At 46.3% G+C, this 20,397-nt stretch overlaps 1 protein-coding gene across 2 annotated transcripts in view; it reads right to left on the bottom strand.

Annotated features, from left to right (window-relative positions):
• Positions 1-6,313, bottom strand: part of GATA4 (GATA binding protein 4) — an 82,786-nt gene extending 76,473 nt beyond the window's left edge. For both annotated transcript variants that reach the window (XM_064368805.1, XM_064368801.1), the window contains exon 1: positions 6,204-6,313. The gene's annotated coding sequence lies outside the window, so the exon portion shown is untranslated. The remainder of the gene's footprint in view (positions 1-6,203) is intronic.
• Between the last annotated feature and the right edge of the window lie 14,084 nt (positions 6,314-20,397).

The following is a 20,397-nucleotide window of genomic DNA, read 5'->3' as shown; positions in this document are numbered from 1 at the left end:
AATAATTTTGTTTCTTTAAGAAAAATTTTGTTAGAATTTTTTTTTTTTTGAGACAGTCTCGCTCCATTACCCAAGCTGGGATGCGATCTCGGCTCACTGCAACCTCTGCCTCCCATGTTCAAGCTATTCTGCTGCCTCAGCCTCCCGAGTAGGTGGGATTATAGGCTTGAACCACCACAACCAGCTAATTTTTTGTATTTTTAGGATCTTTCACCATGTTGGCCAGGCTAGTCTTGAACTCCTGACCACAGGTGATCTGCCTGCCTCAGCCTCCCAAAGTGCTAGGATTACAGGCGTGAGCCACCCCCAGGGCCCAGAATTTTTTTTTAAGAGTTAAAATTTTCTTTAAGTTTCTTGAGAAAGCTTCTTATGAGCAAAATCTTGTCTCTGTTTTGTTGGAAATGAAAAGCATCTACTATCTATAAGCACTATTCTGTGAAATAAAATTCTCATGGATGATCTAACAACAAATTCTACATAAAACAAATAATAAGCACTCGAAATCATTATTTATCTACAAGGAAAGACTAATTGTTCTATCATTATTATGATAGAACTACTGTGATCTAACAGAAAGCAAATAAAATCTTAGCTAGTGAACAAGGAAAAGTTATCTATTTCTACCATATCAGTTTCCTGTTAAACCTTTAGTTAGTGGAAAGCTACAAATAAACGACTTGGCAGGAGAAATCATCTGAGTCCGTTTTAAAAAAAATTCTACATTTAAGAAATTCTGTATCACGTTTTTGAGTGAATCAATCTTGTCAGACACTACCTAGTGCTTGGAAAATTATTTTTAGTGTGCTATTATTTAGAGGTAAAAATTTAAAGGCAAATAAAATCGCTACTGTGCCGTTTAATATCCAGAAATTAAAATAATTCAGAGACAAGAAGCTTTCTGATTCATCAAATAAAACATCCTTATCGAGTAACTTCTGTGTGCAAACTGGACATCAGAATGAATAAAAATGAATTTATTATGAGGGGCAGGACCTCAGGTCAGGGTGGGAAAAGACCCAGCCAGACGCGGAGGACCAAATCTGAAAGCGCAGAGTATATCTGGGAAAACCCAGACCCTAAATCAGCCGGGTCTGCCCAAGAACAGCGGGAAAGAAGACAGGCAGCGAAGGAGGGAAGAAGAACCGATGCTCTGGACAAAGAACAAGTAAGCGGGGAGATTTTAATTAAGAAAAAAAAAATGAAACTTTGCAAGAGAATTAAGGAGAAGGGACAGGGAGAAAGGGGAAGAAAAAAGGCAAGGGGAAGATGAGAAACGTTAACAAGACAATAGTAAACGAAGAAAGAAAATCGTTAAGAACAGCGAGTGGGGTGGAGGAGGGAGAAATTATATATCAGCATCTACAGAAACAGCAGCAGCCGTTCCCAACAGGGACCGACCCCTTCGACCACCGCGAGCGTCGCGCCCCGCGCGGGTACCCGATCCTCGATCTGGGGGTCGGTGCCGGGATCGCAGCTTCGGCCCCAAGTTGAGCCAGGCGTGGTCCTGAAAGGGTCTGCCAGGAGTTTTTGTGAGACCGAGGGGGACGAGCGCTGGGAATTTGTTGGGTTCGGGGCGCAGGTCGAGAAGTGCTGAAGACAGTGGTCTTCCCCGAGGAACCTCAGCGTGCAGAGGCCTGGGAATCCAGTCTCTCCCGGATAAGCTCTGTCTCCAAGCGGCGAGAAATCTCTGCCTCCGCATCCCGCGCGGCCCAGGGCCTGAGACTAACACCTGAAGGTTCTTCGCACGGAACGGAGCTGGAGATTCCCTGGGCTCGGTTTTCGGGGTCACGAACCCTGCGAGCCTGGGGTCCACCCATGCCCCTCAATGTCCCTCCAAACCCGGCCACAGAAGAAAGGCATTGGATCTGTGCTTTGCAGGCTGGGGTACGGGGTGCGGGAGTCTCTCCGCAGGGGGATATTGAGATGCCAGCAGCCTAACCTGGGGGACATAGTGATCATTTCGATGAAACATCTACTGTGATCCTTGGCCTTTTTAGGGACCTCATACAGGAGGTCGCAACTGAGAAGAAATGGGTCAGGGGCTTCGCTCCGTGTCTCGCTGCCCAGAGCGTGGGGACAGCGGCGTAGGCGCGAGCAGGGTAGGGGCCGGTGAGCGCCTCGCCCCGGAGAGGGGTGCGCAGAAGCCGGGCTCTCCTGGCCGCCCCAGGTATCCTTGCGCAGCGGCGGGAGGACTCTGCGCTCCACGATGGGGTCTCCGGAGCAAAGGGCGACCCGAGACAAGTTCTCAGCAGCGTCAGGCCTGGCCAGAGGTCACGCGACTGACCGCAGCTCCGACCCCGCTGGCCGTGGCCTGGGCTTCTTGGCCCACCAGCCTGCGACCCCGAAGAACGTGGGCGTGACACCCGTCCGTAGTGACCTGGCCCTTGTGGCGCCAGATAGGTCGAAATGTATCCAAAGCAATCCGGCTTCAGCCTTGCCAGGAACTAAGAGGCGATGAGAGGGAGCTCGTCGGCCTCATGGGCCGAGCGCGGGAAAGTGGGAATGAATCCGAGGGCCCTGGTTAGTTACTTTTGAAGATCAGGGGGCTCCAGGGAGCGTTGTGGCGCCTGTTGGTGGGGATCATCCGATCCTCTTGCTGCTAAAGGACCCCCCTCCACTGGCACCGCCTCGTCCCCCGTCTGCCCACTCTAGCTTTGCACCAAAGTTTCAGCTGGTGGTCGGGACATTCCGGACGTTAAGCGGCCCCGGAGCGGCCTGGGCGGGAGCAGCGTTATTTACAGGGGCGCATTCTGTTTGCCCGCGGGCTGCGCGCTCGATTGGGAGTCTCTCTGGGGAAGACCTTCTCCGTCGGGAAGTCATTTTGCCACCCTGGCAGGAGGAGACCCCGGCGCGGTGACTCTGAGCCGATTCACTTGTCCCAACCTTCCTTTCTTCTCATCAAGCGGGGAGTGCGAGAAACAAAACCCCAGTGCAGGAAAGACTTTGTAAACTATTCTGCCACACACAACAGGGATTAAAATGAAAGGCCAATTCACTATACTGTTACCATCTTCCTAATTTTCCCCACTTGGGGACACTTCTCTGCCTATTGGGGGTGTCTCTGAGGTTTACTGCGTTTCCATTATTCTGGGGTGTCCATCTCTCTCCCCACCCCAACCTCGCCGCTGTAAAAATGTCACTTTCCGTTCGGTTTTCCAAACTCATCTCAGGGCTAGGACTCTTTGCCCAGAACCCGGCCCTATCTGGGCTCGCCGGGATACTTTTAAGACCGCGGGTGCTCGGCTGCCCTGGGGTCGGGCAGGCAGGGGCGGGGGGCCCAGGCCGCGGGACCAGCTCCTCTCCGCAGCTGGGCGCCCTGCAAGCAAGCAGCCCGGGGCTGGGCCCAAGTGTGGACCCCAGCAGTCCCCGGGTTCCTTTTCATTCCGCCGCCAGCCTGAGCGGGCTCCACTCTCCTCCTCTCCAGGCCCTGGGCCCGAGCCTGACGCCGCCTGGTTTATTGACCTTAGATCGGCTTGGGGCTTTATCAGAGCCGGCGGGGGCGTCCCGCGGCGCACGCCCCCCCCCCCCCACCTCTAGTCTTGAGGCGCGAGTCCCCTTTAAGCTTCTTCTAGAAACTTCCCCTTCCTCCCCCGTCCCCGAGTCTGAAAACCTGCAGAAAAATCGCCCGAATTCGCGTGACCGTGGAGATCCGAGGCAGGGCCTTCAGGGCCACGGACATTCTCCTGTATTGCACTTTGATCTAGATAATTCAGGTGAAAGTGGCCCCCCTCCCAATTATTCGGATAATTGCCTCGAATCTCCACTTCGTGCAGTGTTTAGACAATTGGAGATTGATGGCTTGAATTTAACCCTAAAACCTCTCTTCTTCTCTGCTCCAAGATCTAAAATATCTCTGAACTTTACACATGCAAACTATAATTTTCTGTCCTATAAATCACTTGGCAAATATAACAAGGCATTAGAAAGCTATTTGAAAGTAATATTTTATTAGGCTTGAGAATAGAACAGGGATAAAGTGTAATTTATAAACATGCCCTCAATACTAAGCACACAAAAGTGTCTTTCAGGCTCCCCCTCAATCGAATTCATGAATGCAAAACCACTTTCAGAGACAAATTCTTAGAGGAAAAAGAAATTTGTAGCAATGATTATGTCACTAAAAATAAACTCTGTAAAAAAAAAAACTTCATAAAGTGGGGCTTTCAAGTATCCGTTACTCTGGACTGATTCATCAAAATAAGACCAGAAACAAAATATTTGCTAGCACTACAAATAGTACAACTACTGCCACGACTACTTAAAAAGCCAACCCGATTTTGTGATGATGGATTACAGGATTCTAGCAACCTTACATAATCCGGCTTTCCCTCAATTCAGATTGGCATGGCCCCGATTTTCCCTGCTAAAACCCTTTCAATTTCCCTTGAATTTGGACAACGTACAGAAGAGCCAGAATATCAGCCCTGGGAAAACATTAGCAAGGGTGAGGAAGCCAGAGAGTTTGGGCAGGGGAAGATAAGGAATGCAGATGCGTGTAAGTTTTGTGACAGCTTTTCAATTCACCCCCTAGAAGCCGGCGGGACTGCTGAAGATGGAAAGATAGTCAAAGGGAACAATTTTCTGTTCTCTGCTTGGCAAAGCTAATATTTGTAGTAGGTACACCCGGACTGAGAGGCTTTGCACTCAATCCTGCCCAATTCCAGAAGAGCACTTGCTGGGTCCTCCTGAGACTCCAGAGTGAACAAATGCCATTGTCTGCTTCCAGCCTGCGAGCATGTGGATGAGGCCCAGAAACCTGGTAGCTTTCAGACTCTAAGAGCCTTGATTATGATACTGACCCGTGCCTTCTCAAAACTACACTCCTTCTCAGAGCTGTCTCTCCAAAGATCGCCCCACCCGTTGAACTCCTGAATGCAAAATCACTTCCAGACACAAATTCTTAGAAGAAAAAGGCAAGTTGTGGTGATGATTATGTCACTAAAAATGAACTCTGTAAAAAAACAAAAAGTTCATAAAGTGGGACTTTCAAGTATCCTTTACTCTAGACTGATTTGTCAAAATAAGACCAGCAGAAACAAAACATTTGCTAGCACTACAAATACTTAAACAACTACTGCTACTATTTTTTTTGACTCAGCCTTTTTCTCAGCTACAAATAAGATTCAAGGCTCATTTGCCCAGACTTTGGCTTTATAGGAAGCAGAAGTAAGTTGGACTTGTACAAGAAAGCCTATGCAACCGAGAACACAGCCACCAAGCTCCGCAAAGCACGCAGTGGGCTCAAGACCTAGTTACTAACTACCCAAGCTCACAGACGGGAAACACCATGGAGACTTTCTGATCCAAAACCAAACTGGGCTGCGTCTCACAGGGGCCAGGAAGGGTATCCCTGACCTTTCCAAGGGTGTTCTGAAGAGGACACTGATGGCCACAGGGACGCCAGGGGACTTGGGCATGCTGGAGGAAGCAGAGGCCAGGTGGCCTGGGATACCTGGTCTGAGCCCTTTGAGCTCTGCTGTGTATGTGAGTTCTGCTGTGTATGTGAGCTCTGCTGTGTATGTGAGCTCTGCTGTGTATGTGAGTTCTGCTGTGTATGTGAGCTCTGCTGTGTATGTGAGCTCTGCTGTGTATGTGAGCTCTGCTGTGTAAGTTCTGCTGTGTATGTGAGCTCTTCTGTGTATGTGAGCTCTGCTGTGTAAGTTCTGCTGTGTATGTGAGCTCTGCTGTGTATGTGAGCTCTGCTGTGTATGTGAGCTCTGCTGTGTATGTGAGTTCTGCTGTGTATGTAAGCTCTGCTGTGTATGTAAGCTCTGCTGTGTATGTGAGCTCTGCTGTGTATGTGAGTTCTGCTGTGTACGTATTGATTTAGGTTTCTTCTGACACACCAGCCATTCCGCTCCATTTCCAGTTGTCGGAGTGGGAACGGAATCAGGAAATAGAGAAACTAAAATGCCACCTAATTGTAAGAAGGAGAAACAGAGAAAGAAAGTGGGACGGAAGGCAGCCTGTGGCCTGGCCTGCACAGAGCCTCCTCCTTCCTTCCCGTCGGCAGAGGCCTCAGAGCCTCCCCACAGCCCAGGGCTTCAGCCCCTCACTGGGGAAGCCTTGCCCTCCCCTCCCCCATCTCCCTCTCCCCACAGCTGGAGATGGTGAGCACAGAGAGCGCCCCAAGCCTTCCATCCCCCCAGCATCCCAGCCTCCCCCAGCAGCGGGGTCACCAGGAGGGCCAGGAGGGGACTCACCCACGGTGGGAGCGGCGTCCCTGCGGCTGCTCACCGCCTGGTGTGAGGCAGACTCGGCCCAGGGATTCCAGGCTGCTCTCAGCTGGGTGGGAGGGAGACTGTGAGCTGTGTCTCCCAGCTCCCTCTGAGCTAGCTCCCTCTGAGCTCCCAGCTTCCTTCTCAGAATTAGATAACAGGAAAAATAGATAAGAGAAGTGGTTCATTAATTCAGCAAGGCGTTTTTTTTTTTTTTTTTTTTTTTTTTTTTTTTTTTTTTGGTATGTGTAAAAGTGGAAGGAAACCCTGGTAGGGAATGAAGTTCTGGCTGGAGATTTTTTTCAAAAGTCAATGTTCACAAGGTTCCAGAGATGCTTCTGGAAGGTCACTCAGAAGGACATGAGGAACAGTGGAGCCTGGGGAGGAATGCTGAGCTCACCGTGTGCGCTTCCTGCACCCCAAGACTCGCCTCCTGCCTGTAGATTGAGGTGGGAGGATGGTTCGTGGCATTGGCTTGAGTTGTGTGATTGCCCTCTGACCACAGAAATAATAGTAACCGAAGAGCAACCCCTCCCAGCATGGCAAGGACACATAATGCCTTTCCCCAAGAACTGCTGTTACAGCACTTCCGAGCTCCTTACAATAGGGTCAAGCAGGCAGACGCTCTATCGCTCTATCGTTAACTCAGATGAGGTAACCGGCTCACAGAGGTTAGGAATGTGACTGCGATCAAGTCACACAAGAAAGAAATGGAACTGGCACTGAATTTCAAAGGGAAGAAATGCATGGCTTCTTAGAATTGGAAGAGACCTCAGAATTCCAATCTCCCACTTAAATCAGGAATCTTCTGCGAGGCGATTATCTGTACTCTACTTGAATACTCTTGGTGATGGGGAGCTCATTCTCTGCGTGTCATGGCGTGCAGCTCTGCTGACCACCACACTATGCTGCTTCCCAAATGACCCAGCATTGCGGGGCTGGGAACACAGCAAGGCGCAGGGAGCTGCAGCTGTCATGTGATTTGAGGAACCAGGCAAACATCTCCCTTGACAGGTCTGCTGTGGAATTCCCTGCTCTCCGGCCCAGGGTTGACTTAGGGTAGTTGTCCCTGTTCGGAGTTAAGGCAGTTTGGAGGACAGGAAGAAACACAATACCTTTCTATTTTAACATATTTCCCAGTTCAAGGTGTCCTGGGATCCTTACAATTTCTGCAAGGTAGGGAGAAACCAGACAAGTTAATACTATTTTCCAAATGTAAGCCAGAAGCTGAGCGTGGTGGCTCACACCTGTAATCCCAGCACTTTGGGAGGCTGAGGCAGGCGAATCACTTGAGGTCAGGAGTTCGAGACCAGCCTGGCCAATGTGGTGAAACCGTCTCTATTAAAAACACAAAAATTAGCTGAGTGTAGTGATGGGTGCCTGTAATCCCAGCTATTCATGGGGCTGAGGCAGGAGAACCACTTAAACCTAGGAGGCAGAGGTTGCAGTGAGCGGAGATCGAGATCATGTCACTGCTCTCCAGCCTGGGTGACAGAGTGAGACCCCATCTCAGAGCAAACAAACAAACAAACAAACATAGCCCAGGAACCTGAAACAGAAAAGGTAAGTGAACGGCCAGAAATCAAAGAGTAAACATATGGACATATGATGGGAACAGAACTAGAGAGGTGAATCAGGCTGGGAAGAGAGAGGAAAAATATGAAGGAAACATGAATATTTTTTTCCTTTCAAGAATTTTTGGTTGTGAATATTTTTGCAAGTGATGAATAAAGTGTCCATTATTGTTATCTGTCTTTAGACTCTTCCCCTGCCAAATGACTGGAAGAAGCTATGCCTCAGGAAGATTTCGGTGTAAAACTCCCTGTGCTGTCGGATCATTAAAATTCCTGACGCATGAGCCCAACAGTACAAGGCACAGATGCAGAGGCCAGGGCCAGGCCTTGTCTCTCCAGGGCCCTGTCAGTTTCACCAGGGAGGAGCCTTGTTCACATGTAGGTTTCCCTTGTGGAGTTATTTTTATTACTTATTATTATTATGGCAAAATACACTTAATACAAAATTTGCCACTTGGACTATTTTTTTGTTTTTGTTTTTTGAGATAGAGTTTCACTCTTGTTGCCCAGGCTGGAGTGCAGTGGCTGGATCTCCACTCACTGCAACCTCTGCCTCTCAGGTTCAAGCAATTCTCCTGCCTCAGCCTCCCGACACTTTAACCATTTTGAAGTGTACAGTTCCGTGGTATTAGGTACATTCACATTCTTGTACAACACCACTTCCATCTCCAGAAGATTTTCACCTTTCCAAACAGAAACCCTGCACCTATTAGACACGAATTCTCCATTCCCCTTTCCCCTAACCTCTGGCAACCCCCATTCTGCTTTCCATCTCTATGAATGTGAGTCCTCTAGGTACCCCTGTAAGTGGAATCATACTGTATTTATTCCTCTGTAACTGGCTTATTTCACTTAGCATAATGCCCTCAAGCTTCATCCATGTTGTAGCATGGGCCAGAATTTCTCTTTTTTTAAAATACCAAGTGACTGGCTGGGCATGGTGGCTCACGCCTGTAATCTCAGCACTTTGGGAGGCCTAGGTGGGCACAAGGTCAGGAGTTCAAGACCACCCTGGCCAATATGGCGAAACCCCGTCTCTACTAAAAATGCAAAAATTAGCTGGGCATGGTGGTAGGCACCTGTAGTCCCAACTACTCAGGAAGCTGAGGCAAGAGAATCACTTGAACCTGGGAGGCAGAAGTTGCAGTGAGCCGATATTGTGCCATTGCACTCCAGCCAGGACTATAGAGCAAGACTCCGTCCCATAAAAAAAAACAAAACCAAAACCAAAAATCAAGTGATATTCCATTGCACACAAACACTGTATTTTCTTTCCATTCGTCTGTTGATAGGCATTTGGGTGGTTTTCACCTTTTGGTTACTGTGAACAATTCTGCCATGAACATAGGTGTCCAAATGTCTGTTTTAGTTGCTGCTTTCTTTCTTTTTTTTTTTTTTTTGAGACAGCGTATCACTCTGTCACCCAGGCTGGAGTGCAGTGGTTTGATCTTGGCTTACTGCAACCTCTGCCACCTGGGTTCAAGCAATTCTCCTGTCTCAGCCTCCCGAGTAGTGGAGATTATAGGCGTCTGCCACCGCACCCGGCTAATTTTTGTATTTTTAGTAGAGACGGGGTTTCACCATCTTGGTGAGGCTGGTCTTGAACTCCTGACCTTGTGATCCACCCGCCTCAGCCTCCCAAAGTGCTGGGATTACAGGTGTGAGCCACTGCGCCTGGCATTTTTAAATTTCTTCATTAAAAAAATTGGAAGCAAAACTTCCAGCGTTGTGGTACAGAAGTAACAAGAGCGCCTGTGTTTGACCTTCGCCTCTTGCCTCCGTCCTTCACATGTGCCTACAAGAATCTGGGGGCCTCACAGCGTTATTGTCGAGGCCACCAATGTCCAGGAAAGTATACATGTCCTAGAGAACACATTTTTGTGTTCCAAAATCAAAAACGTAAAAGGAATCACAGGAGTGTTGTGAGTCTTCAGGTATTTTTACTTCTCCGCACATTTCTGCATTGTTTCTTGCGAGGTGAAAGGAAGCCCATTTTTGTCCCCCATGGTTTCAAATTTTCTAGAGGCTTTATAAATTTTGGGGAACCTGACACTCCACTGTCCTGAGGCCTATCTCAGGGCATTATGGATCCAGCCCAGGCCCTGAGTCTTTCCCTGGGAAAAGTCTAACGAAGCCTGAGGGCCCCTGCTGCCCAGGATGGTGGAGAATGGGGCCCAGGGAACTCAGGCGTCATGAGCGAAGCCACCTGCCGTGACTCCTGAGTGTCCCTGTCCTGGGCAGAGGCTGGTTTGCCTCTGTGCTCCCACGCTTGTCCTGTTGAATCAGAGGGGCCACCAGAGATGGTGACAATGATGTGACTGCTGATAACACCAGCCAGAACTCCAAAAATCACTCAGAATCCAGACCGGGGAGAGAGCCAGAGAAACACTTTCTGGGGAACAAACACCTCTGAATGTTTCTGAGGGCTGCTGTCTCTATTCTGTCTTCTTTCTTTCTTTTTTAATTTTAATTTCTAACCACTATACTAATGAGGACCTGTTCTTTAAACGTACACACACATGTGCATGAGTGCACATGCACAATATTTTTATTAGTTTTTCTTATCAGGGTGTTACATATTTATTACTGAAATTAAAAGTCCTGTATTTTATTTTTTATTTTTAGAGACAGTCTCTCTCTGTTGCCCAGGGTGGAGTGCAGTGTCACAATCATAGCTCAGTGAAGCCTTGAACTCCTGGCCTCAAGCAGTCCTCCCCTTGGCCTCCCAAACCACTGGGATTATAGTCATGAGCCATTGTGTCTTGCCCAAAAGTCCTGTAGAAGGTGGAAAACCATAGTCTTCTGACCATCTGCCCTTCCCCATCACCAGCCAGCTCTGCTCTTCCGATTTCCCATCTGAGGACTGCCCTTTTTCTGAGCTGTTTGACATTAAGCATGTGATTCAGAGACAGTCTCCAGAAATGACATTTCTTCCTCTAGTGCAGCAAATTAATGAACATCTTTAATCCTCAGTTTTCAAATCTGGAAAGTGAGTGCAGTGATAATACTTATCTCATAGGGTCCCTGCCAAGGTAAAAATGAGATAACCATATGAGAATCACTTAGTGTGAGGCCTGGTACTAAAAACAATGAGCTATTACCACCGCTGCTAATATTATTATTAGCTGTGGGCAAAAGGAGTCTTGCATTCAGTCAGTGACGCTGCTCTAGCCACCTAGACCCTCCTGTGTTTACGGCAGAAAACCTGTGGACAGCTGCCTGGTGAGTGTTTGCCGGCTGTGACTGCTCCAGGCCCAGGCTGTGCAGTGCTCAGCAGGCAGCTTCTCCCACTGAGGTGACAGAACTGCTGGAAAGAGTGTCCCCTTGGGACTAGGAAGCCCTAAGTGATGAACTGCTGGTGGGTGGCCCTTTATTTGCACCTGAGTCTCCAGAAGAGCTAAGTGACCCTGAGTTACCTGAAGTCCCCACAGCACGGACAGAAGTGGGAACAGTTTGAAAACAAGTGACCTGATGGCCCAGGTTCCGACTGGACTCGGCATTTCCACCCTGCAGTGAGCTATGCTCTCTGTTCCAGCCAGTTAGGCTTCCACCGTTACAAAATGAGATGTAAATCACATACCCTACATTTATCCTTTAAAAATGTATGAGTCAGCTGGGTGTGTTGGCTCACGCCTGTAATCCCAGCACTTCGGGAGGCCAAGGTGGGCAGATCATGAGGTCAGGAGTTCAAGACCGCCTGGCCAACGTGGTGAAGCCCCGTCTCTACGAAATATACAAAAATTAGTTGGGCATGGTGGCACGTGCCTGTAATCCCAGCTACTCGGGAGGCTGAGGCAGAAGAATTGCTTGAACCAGGACCCAGGAGGTAGAGGTTGCAGTGAGCCAAGATTGTGCCACTGCACTGCAACCTGGACTACAGATGGAGACTCTATCTTAAAAAAAAAAGAAAAAAAAGTACGAATCCATGGTTTTTAGGCTATGCAATCATCATCAGTATAGAAATCTGAACGCTTTCATATCCCAAGGCTGCAATGTGATCAGATTCGGTAAATGTTTACTGGAAGTTTCTGGTGTAAAATCCCAGATACTGTAGTCAGAGTGGTCCTTGGAGTTTTGCTAGCCCCACTCCAGGCCGGTCTGCTTCACTGGTCCACCTCTGCCACTGAGCCAAACTCCCTACCTCTGGCTTCTACATTGACACTGGTGAACGGGGACTGTCTTGATCATTGACAACCATTTCCTGAAATCTAACCAATACCAGGCGCTGTGCCAAGCCCTGCGGGCATTATCTCTGATTCTGTGATTTTACAAGAAAGCTTAGAATTGAGGTCTTCTGGCTTCCACTCTCATGTTCTTGTGGCTGGGCACTGTGACTCAAGCCTGTAATCCCAGCACTTTGGGAGGCCAGGGTGGAAGGGTCTCCTGAGCCCAGGACTTCCAGACCAGCCTGGGCAACATAGTGAGATCTTGTCTCTACAAAAAATAAAAAAAATTAGCTGGGCATGATGGCACACACCCAGTTACTCAGGAGGCTGAGGCAGGAGGATCACTTGAGCCCTAGAGTTTGAGGTTACAGTGAGCTATGATCGCACCACTGCACTCCAACCTGGGTGACAGAGCGAGACCTTGTCCCCCAAAAAAGAAAAATGTATCCTTCTTGCTGTGCCAGGATGATTTTGACCTACTTGTTATACTTGTCCTCAAGCTCACACTCCTTGCTAAGTAATACCAACAATAGTTTGTGTGGCAGCCTACAGTTTACAAAGCATTCCCTTCTGTTGTTTCACTTGATCCTCCTGTCCACCTTGAGTGTGTGGGGGGAGTGTTTTCAAACTTTCCCTCCTTCGACCCCACTCCTGGGAGTCTCTGCACCAGGTTCATCTGATCCCAGACCCTCCAGTCACTTGGAAGACCAGCTCCACATTCATTATTCACCCTTTAATGTCCTCATCTGGTCAGTTTTCCTAAGTTGAGTGTGTGCATATTTGCAACCTCCCATCTCTGGGGTCATGTATTAATTATGTATTTAGATTCACCTTGTTGCTCCTCTTGAGACATAAGGAAATAAGGTCTGCAGGGGCAAGGGCCATCTGGTAACTTCCTTTTTATTTTTTGGGAAGGAGTTTTGCTCTTGTTGCCCAGACGGGAGTGCAATGGCGCGATCTCGGCTCACCACACCTCCGCCTCCTGGGTTCAAGTGATTCTCCTGCCTCAGTCTTTCAAGTAGCTGGGATTACAGGCTCCCGTCACCACTCCTGGCTTATTTTTGTATTTTTCATAGAGACGAGGTTTCACCATGTTGGTCAGGCTGGTCTCAAACTCTTGACCTCAGGTAATCTGACTGCTTCAGCCTCCCAAAGTGCTGGGATTACAAGTGTGAGCCACCGTGCCCAGCCCTAGTAATTTCCTTTTTAAGGACCAAGAGGGTTTTCCAGAAGGCTGGTCCTGTCATATGGCCTCTCTCATCCCTTCTTCAAGGGACAGATCCTCTTTCCTATGGGACATCTACTCCCTGTGACTGAGGTGCAACAGGTGTCCCAAGTTTAGCCAATTTGAAGATCCACTCAGAATTTTCCTAAGACTTTTCAGCCAGGTCTAATGATGAAAAAGCCATCTGTCCAAAAATAATTCTAAAATTTGTATGGAACAACAACAACAAAAACCCTGAATAACCAATGCAATCATAAGCAAAAAGAATGAAGGTAAAGGCATCACACTACTTGATTTCCAAATACACTACAAAGGCATAGTAACCAAAACAGCATGACACTGGCATAAAAACAGACACACAGACCGATGGAACAGAATAGAGAGCCAGAAATGAATTCACGCATCTGCAGCCAACTGATTTTTGACAAAGGCACCAAGAAAACACATGCAGAAAAGGAAATTTTCTTCAAGAAGTAGTGCTGGAAAAATTGGATAGCTATGTGAAGAGTAATAACAATGTATATTATGTAATATATATTATACATTATTGCATACAGGTATATTATTCAAATGGCCTATTTCATATTAAGTAAGTGTTTGTACTTTGTACTTTTTGAAGAATTGGTCTATTTCATCTAAGTTGTCAAATTTATGTGTGTAGAGTTGATCACAGTATTACCCTATTGTCCTCTGATGTCTACAGGGCCTGAAATAATATTTCACTTTATTTCTAATTTTGGTACTTTGTGTCTTCTCTCCTTTTTTATTTTTCAGTTTTGCTAGAATTTTGTCAGTTTTACTGATCTTTTTAGCCGTGTGTGTGTGTGTGAGTGTGTGTGCGTGCGTGTGTATGTGTGATGGATTTCATTCTTGTTGCCCAGGCTGGAGTGCAATGGCACAATCTTGGCTCACTGCAACTTCCACTTCCGCCTCCCGGGTTGAAGCGATTCTCCTGCCTGAGCCTCCTGAGTAGCTGGGATTACAGGCACGTGCCATCACTCCAGGCTAATTTGGTATTTTTAGCAGAAATGGGGTTTCATTCACCATGTTGGTCAGGCTGGTCTTGAACTCCTGACCTCAAGTGATACACCTGCCTTGGCCTCCCAAAGTGCTCGGATTACAGGCATGAGCTTCCACACCCAGGCTTTTTAGCTTTTTGTTTTACTGTTTTTTCTATTATTTTTCTATTTTCTATTTCATTGATAATCCGCTCCTGTCTTTATTACTTCCTTCTTTTTATTTGCTTTGGATTTATTCTGCTCTTATTTTTCCCGTTTCTTGAGGTGAGAGCTTAGATAGCTGATTTGAAACTTTTCCTTTTTTTTTTTTTCTTTTTTAAATTGAGACAGGGTCTCACTCTGTCACCCAAGCTGGAGTGCAGTGGTGTGATCACGGCTTGCTGCAGCCTCAACTTCCCTGGCTCAAGTGATCCTCCCACCTCAACTTCCCTTCCTGAGAAGCTGGGACTACAGATGTTTGCCACTATGACTGGCTAATTCTTTAAAATTTTTGTAGAGACAAAGTCTCACTATTTGGCCCAGGTTGGTCTCGAACTTCTGGTTTCAAGTGATCCTCCTGCCTTGGCCTCCAAAGTGCTGGGATTATAGGCATGAACCATTCCACCCAGCCTGATTTTTTTTGAATAAATGAAGGATAAAACTGGCATAAATTTGGAGTCATTTTAATGAAATTATTCTTTTAATATTGATGCAGCAATTCTAAATCAATAAAATATTAGTAAGCTGAATCCAGCAGTATATTAAATGAAAATACCAACACTCAATAGGTTTTCCCTTAGGGAGCTAGGTCATTAATATTAGGAAACAGACAGGCGCTGTGGCTCATGCCTATAATCCCAGCTACTTGGGAGGCTGATGCAGGAGGACTTCTCGAGCCCAGGGGTTCAAGGCTGCAGTGAGCTATGATTCTACAAGTGCACTCTGGCCTGGGTGACAGAGTAAGACCCTCATCTCTAAAAAACAAAACAAAATATTAGGAAACAAATTAATATAATTTATTACAGTATTCAGTCAAAGGAAGGAAAACTCTACAATTATACCAACAGGAGTGGAAAGGTATTTAACCAAACACAGCATCCTTTCTTGATTAGAACAAGTGAAACTTACTAAAAATTAGAACAGAAGAACATTCCTATAACATAATAAAAAGATCTGACTCCAACAAAATAAAGAAGTGGGACCTTATTAAATGAAAAGCTTCTGTACAGCAAAAGAAATAATCATCGGAGTAAACAGACAACCCACAGAACAGGAGAAAATACTTGCAACTATGTATTCTACAAAGGACTAATATCTAGAATCTACAAGGAATTCAAACAAATCAGCAAGCAAGAAAGAAATAATCCCATCAAAAAGTGGGCAAATGACGTGAGTAGACATTCTCGAAAGAAGATATACAAATGGCTAAAAAACGTATGAAAAATGCTCAGCATCACTAATCATCAGGGAAATGCAAATTAAAATCACAATGAGATACCACCTTACCCCTGGAAAAAAAATGGCCACTATTCGACAAATTAAAAAACAATAGATGTTGGCTGGATGTAGTGAAAAGGGAACGTTATACACTGCTGGTGGAAATGTAAACGAGTACAACCCCTATGGAAAACAGTGTGGAGATTTCTCAAAGAAGTAAAAGTAGATCTGTCATTTGATCCAGCAATCTCACTACCAGGTAACTACTCAAAGGAAAAGAAGCAATATGAAAAAGGCACCCGCATGCATGTGTTTATTACAATTCGCAATTGCAAAGATGTGGAACCGATCTAAGTGCCCATTGATTAATGAGTGGACAAAGAAAATATATATGCCATGGAATACTACTCAGCCATGAAAAATGAAATAATGTCTTTTGCAGCAACCTGAATGGAGCTGGAGGCCATTATTCTAAGTGAAATAACTCAAGGGTGGAAAACCAAATACTGTATGTTCTCACTTGTGAGTGAGAGCTAAGCTATGGGTATGCAAAGGCAGACAGAGGGGTATAATAGACTTTGGAGACTCAGAAGAAAGAGGGAGGTAGGGAGGGAAGTGAAGGATTACATATCGGGCACAATGTGTATTACTTGGGTGACAAGTGCATGAAAATCTGACTTCACCACTGTACAATGCATCCATGTTACCAAAAAACCACTTGTACCCAAAAAGCTATTGAAATAAGAAAAAATGTTTGAAATGTGACTCAAGCCAACCACTGGCATTATTTAATGGTGAAAAACCAGAAGAAGTATTCTCATTCTCGTTAGGAACAAAAGCAAGATGCCCAACAACAGTATTCTGGAAATACTAGCCAATGCAATAATATAAGAAAAATATGAGACATAAGAAAGAATTGGAAGGGAGGAAGCAAAGTCGTTTTGATCCACACACTGTGGAAGTTTAAGCTATAGTCCCTGCCTCAAACCTACCTTTCTATTTTCTGTCTTGGGCTCCTGGGGTTAAGATTCTGTAAACCAACTTTCTGCCTTTCTGGCTGGCTCTGTGTCGGGTTCTGCCAACAGAGAGCAATGGAGGGAGACTACAAGGATTGTGGAGGTGAAGGAAATGCACCTTCTGTTTGCTTCCTAGTCGTAAATGCCTTTCCCTAGCCTCTCTATCTTGGCAGCAACAGTTCATTCTTGTAGCAGCAGCTGAATCCAGTTTTCAGGTTTTTTTTTTTTTTTTTTTTTTTTAAATTTTTTGAGATGGAGCCTCACTCTGTTGCCCAGGCTGGAGTGTAGTGGCTTCATCTCAGCTCACTGCAACCTCTGCCTCCTGAATTCAAGCGATTCTCCTGCCTCAGCCTCCGGAGTAGCTGGGATTATAGGCATGTACCACTACGCCCAGCTAATTTTTGTATTTTTAGTAAAGATAGGGTTTTGCCATGTTGGCCAAGCTGTTCTTGAATTCCTGAGTGCAAGTGATCCACCCACCTTGGCCTCCCAAAGTGCTAGGATTACAGGCGTGAGCCACCTCGCCCAGGTCAGTTGTTCTTATTGTGACAGAAACAAATTCATTAAGACTCTGTCAGAGATGCCGGTACTGTTGGTCACTCACCCCCTCCTCAGACATATGTTTCCAGCCTCATGGGCCCCTCCTCCAAGTGTTTAAATGTTAATAATTCAACTTTTTTCTTCTGATTGCCCAACTTTACAAGTAACATCTGCCTCTGCAGTCTCTACCTTCATGATATGTTAGGGTTATCTTTCTGCTTTTTCAGTTTTTCAATACCTAGTTAACAATTCCTTTTATTAAATTATCTTTTTTTTTTTTTTTTGAGACAGAGTTTTGCTCTTGTTACCCAGGCTGGAGTGCAATGGCGTGATCTCGGCTCACCGCCACCTCCACCTCCTGGGTTCAAGCAATTCTCCTGCCTCAGCCTCCCGAGTAGCTGGGACTACAGGCGTGCACCACCATGACCAGCTAATTTTTGTATTTTTTAGTAGAGACAGGGTTTCACCTTGTTGACCAGGATGGTCTCGATCTCTTGACCTCGTGATCCACCCGCCTCGGCCTCCGAAAGTGCTGGGATTATAGGTGTGAGCCACCGTGCCCTGCCCTTAAATTATCTTTAAAAAAGACGGATGTAGTTTCTGCCTCCTGACTGGTCCCTAGCTTGTACCTGAGTTCATAAGAGAGTTCTATATGGTAGCTTTTTATAAAAGAAGAATCTGAAAAAGTTAACTTTCCTACCAACACTAACTAGCTAAGAAACATTACTGGGCCTTTTTCTGAAATTCACATGTGACTGGATATCCTGCATTTTTATTTGCTAAAGCTGGAAACCCTGAATCTGGAGAGCCTGCTCCAAGTGTTTTGGGATCAAGGGATGGAGTCAATATTGATGGGGATGCTGTGTCAATGGTGGGATCCTACACAGGGCTGCTGGGATCATGAAAGCGTCCTGTTCCAAAGCTTGGATTAACACACTAGGACAATCCAGGGTGGAAAATAAGTAAATGCTTTACAAAGATGGCTGTTTGAAGGGCGGTGGATTTCCCAGGAATATCATCCACACACATTACAATACGTTGGGCATAATGCCAGCTCTACCTACTATCTTCAGCATTCTTGTCTTGTTATTCATTTTTGTCAAGTCACTCAAATACACCAATTCACTGCTGGCTCAGAGCCACCCCCCATTAAACTGACCTCTGACTACAATGGTACTAGCTGAGTCCATGAGGCCAATAAACTCGGGGGCCTTATGGCTTGAGGGGGCAGGAGCCAGGCCACCTGCCGGCCTGAGTCAGTGTCTTTCTGGGAGCAGTCTCTCCTGAGGGAGGTGAATGAACTCTGTTCTCACCCAGCTCACAAGCCACGTTTTCCTGGTGGCTCTAAGGGTGCATCCACCTTCCTTGAAGGGCTTGGGTCACAGAATGGTTTGTTCTTGTTTGTTGAATAATAGTACCAGGGAACTTCCACCATCACCCCCTTTAAATTAGAAAACACAGAAATTCTAACATTTAGGTTCAAATTTGTATCCAAGAAAGGTCTGGAAAGACTCTGCAAATGTAAAAATCGTTACTCCGGGAGAATGAGATTAGGGGGTTGGGTGGTGAGAGTAGAGAGGTACTTCTATTTGCAGTTCATAGGTTGTGAGCTACTTTTTTATTCTGCTCTGTTCCCTAACACTTTACTACAATTTTTCTTTGCATTGCTAAAAATTCTTTCTGAGCATACGTTTTTCAGGGCTAGAAGGGTGGCTTTGAGGATAGCGTTGTAGCACAAGCCTGTCTCTCCCGAGCACTGCTCTACCCAGCTAAGGAAGGTGGAGGTGGGAAGGAGTTACTTTATCTTGGGCAAGTTCCTTCTTTTCTCTGGGCCTGAATTTTGCTGTTTCTTTCTTTCTTTTTCTTCCATCTGGAAAAAGAGGCACTGGAAGCGGGTTCTCCCAGGGGTCTCTTCAAGTTCTCATCTATTACCTTCACCAAGCACGTCATAAATAAGGATCATTTGAACATAATTCGTTGTAAGCCTTTAATCCATCAGCTTTCCTGTTTCAAGATGACTTGGCGCAATGCAGTTCATTTATCCTCATGATAAATACCTGGCAGTGGACAGAATTTTCCCTTTCATAGATGGAGAAACTGAGTCCAGAAGTGTGGGTTGGAGTGTGGGATGATTTACTACAGTTTCCGCCTTTATCAAGGCAGCCCTGGGGTGCGGCTGCCCGTGTTATGGGTGATGCATAGCAGACGGGGTCTCCTTGGCGTGGACATCATGAGCGGCTTAGGTATGACTATTTCACAGATTCATCATCCGCCTGCCGGCTGCTTTTTCCTCCTCTTTGGACTTCAAGTCACTATTTCTCTGTGACATTTCCTTGGGATCTATTCATAAATAAGCCTTTGGAGCCAACACACTTGCACACACACACATACATGACAATTTGGTCACACATAAGAGGCAGATAAAGCTGGAGGGAGCCTGCAATAGGAGCTGCAGATAAAAAGTCCAGTATCGGGGCAGGTAACACCCAATTACAACAGAGCAGTGTTGACTTACACTTTTCCTTATCGGGGGAATCAGGTATTCACGTAAATCAGAAAAGGATTTGATGGATACCAGTGCATTGGAGTCTCTAGCCAACGGACAGGTTTGGTTAAACAAAATATATATTCTCCTTATCTACAGTGGCGACTATCCCTGCAACTCCCCGTCTCTCCTGTCCTCCTCTGAGCTCTATAAAAATGAAGGCCTTATCTAGCGTTTGTAATAGGCTCATGTCTAGCAGGGTCTGTGCTAAAATCACTCTGACAATGCCACAGCTCAGGCCCAGCCCAAGCCATTTTGGCAGACTGATGATCTTCCCTTATCTCCAATTGTCTTGGCAAGAAATGTCTTTTTCTTAAGATGCTTTAGACTACCCTAGGGGAGAAGAACAGGTACCATCTCTCTGGATGGAAGAAGCCTTGAAGACATGGAGTCTCACAACTGGTCCGCTAGTTCCATGCAGTTTGAGGGATGTGGTGTAGAGAGAGCACAGACTCCCAGAGGAGGTCGTTCCTGCATCAGGTCAGGTGCAAACACCTACAGAAAAAATAATGCCAGTGACAAGTGCGTGACATGGGGAGCCTGGGGTAAGGCAGGAAGTCTTCAGATGGATATAAAAGAAATAAGGATGCGGATGGAAGCAGACAGGTGATGAAGGTCAAAGGAGGGAGCGTAGTTTACATGAGACATAAGGAAGCTACTGAAATTCGGGGGCCACTT

This window comes from Aotus nancymaae, unplaced genomic scaffold (genome assembly GCF_030222135.1).
Source record: "Aotus nancymaae isolate 86718 unplaced genomic scaffold, 86718_ANA_hifiasm-v0.15.2.pri h1tg000079l, whole genome shotgun sequence".
Taxonomy (NCBI): domain Eukaryota; kingdom Metazoa; phylum Chordata; class Mammalia; order Primates; family Aotidae; genus Aotus; species Aotus nancymaae.
Note: the sequence above shows the minus strand (reverse complement) of the source record. Positions and strands in the feature narration are given on the sequence as shown.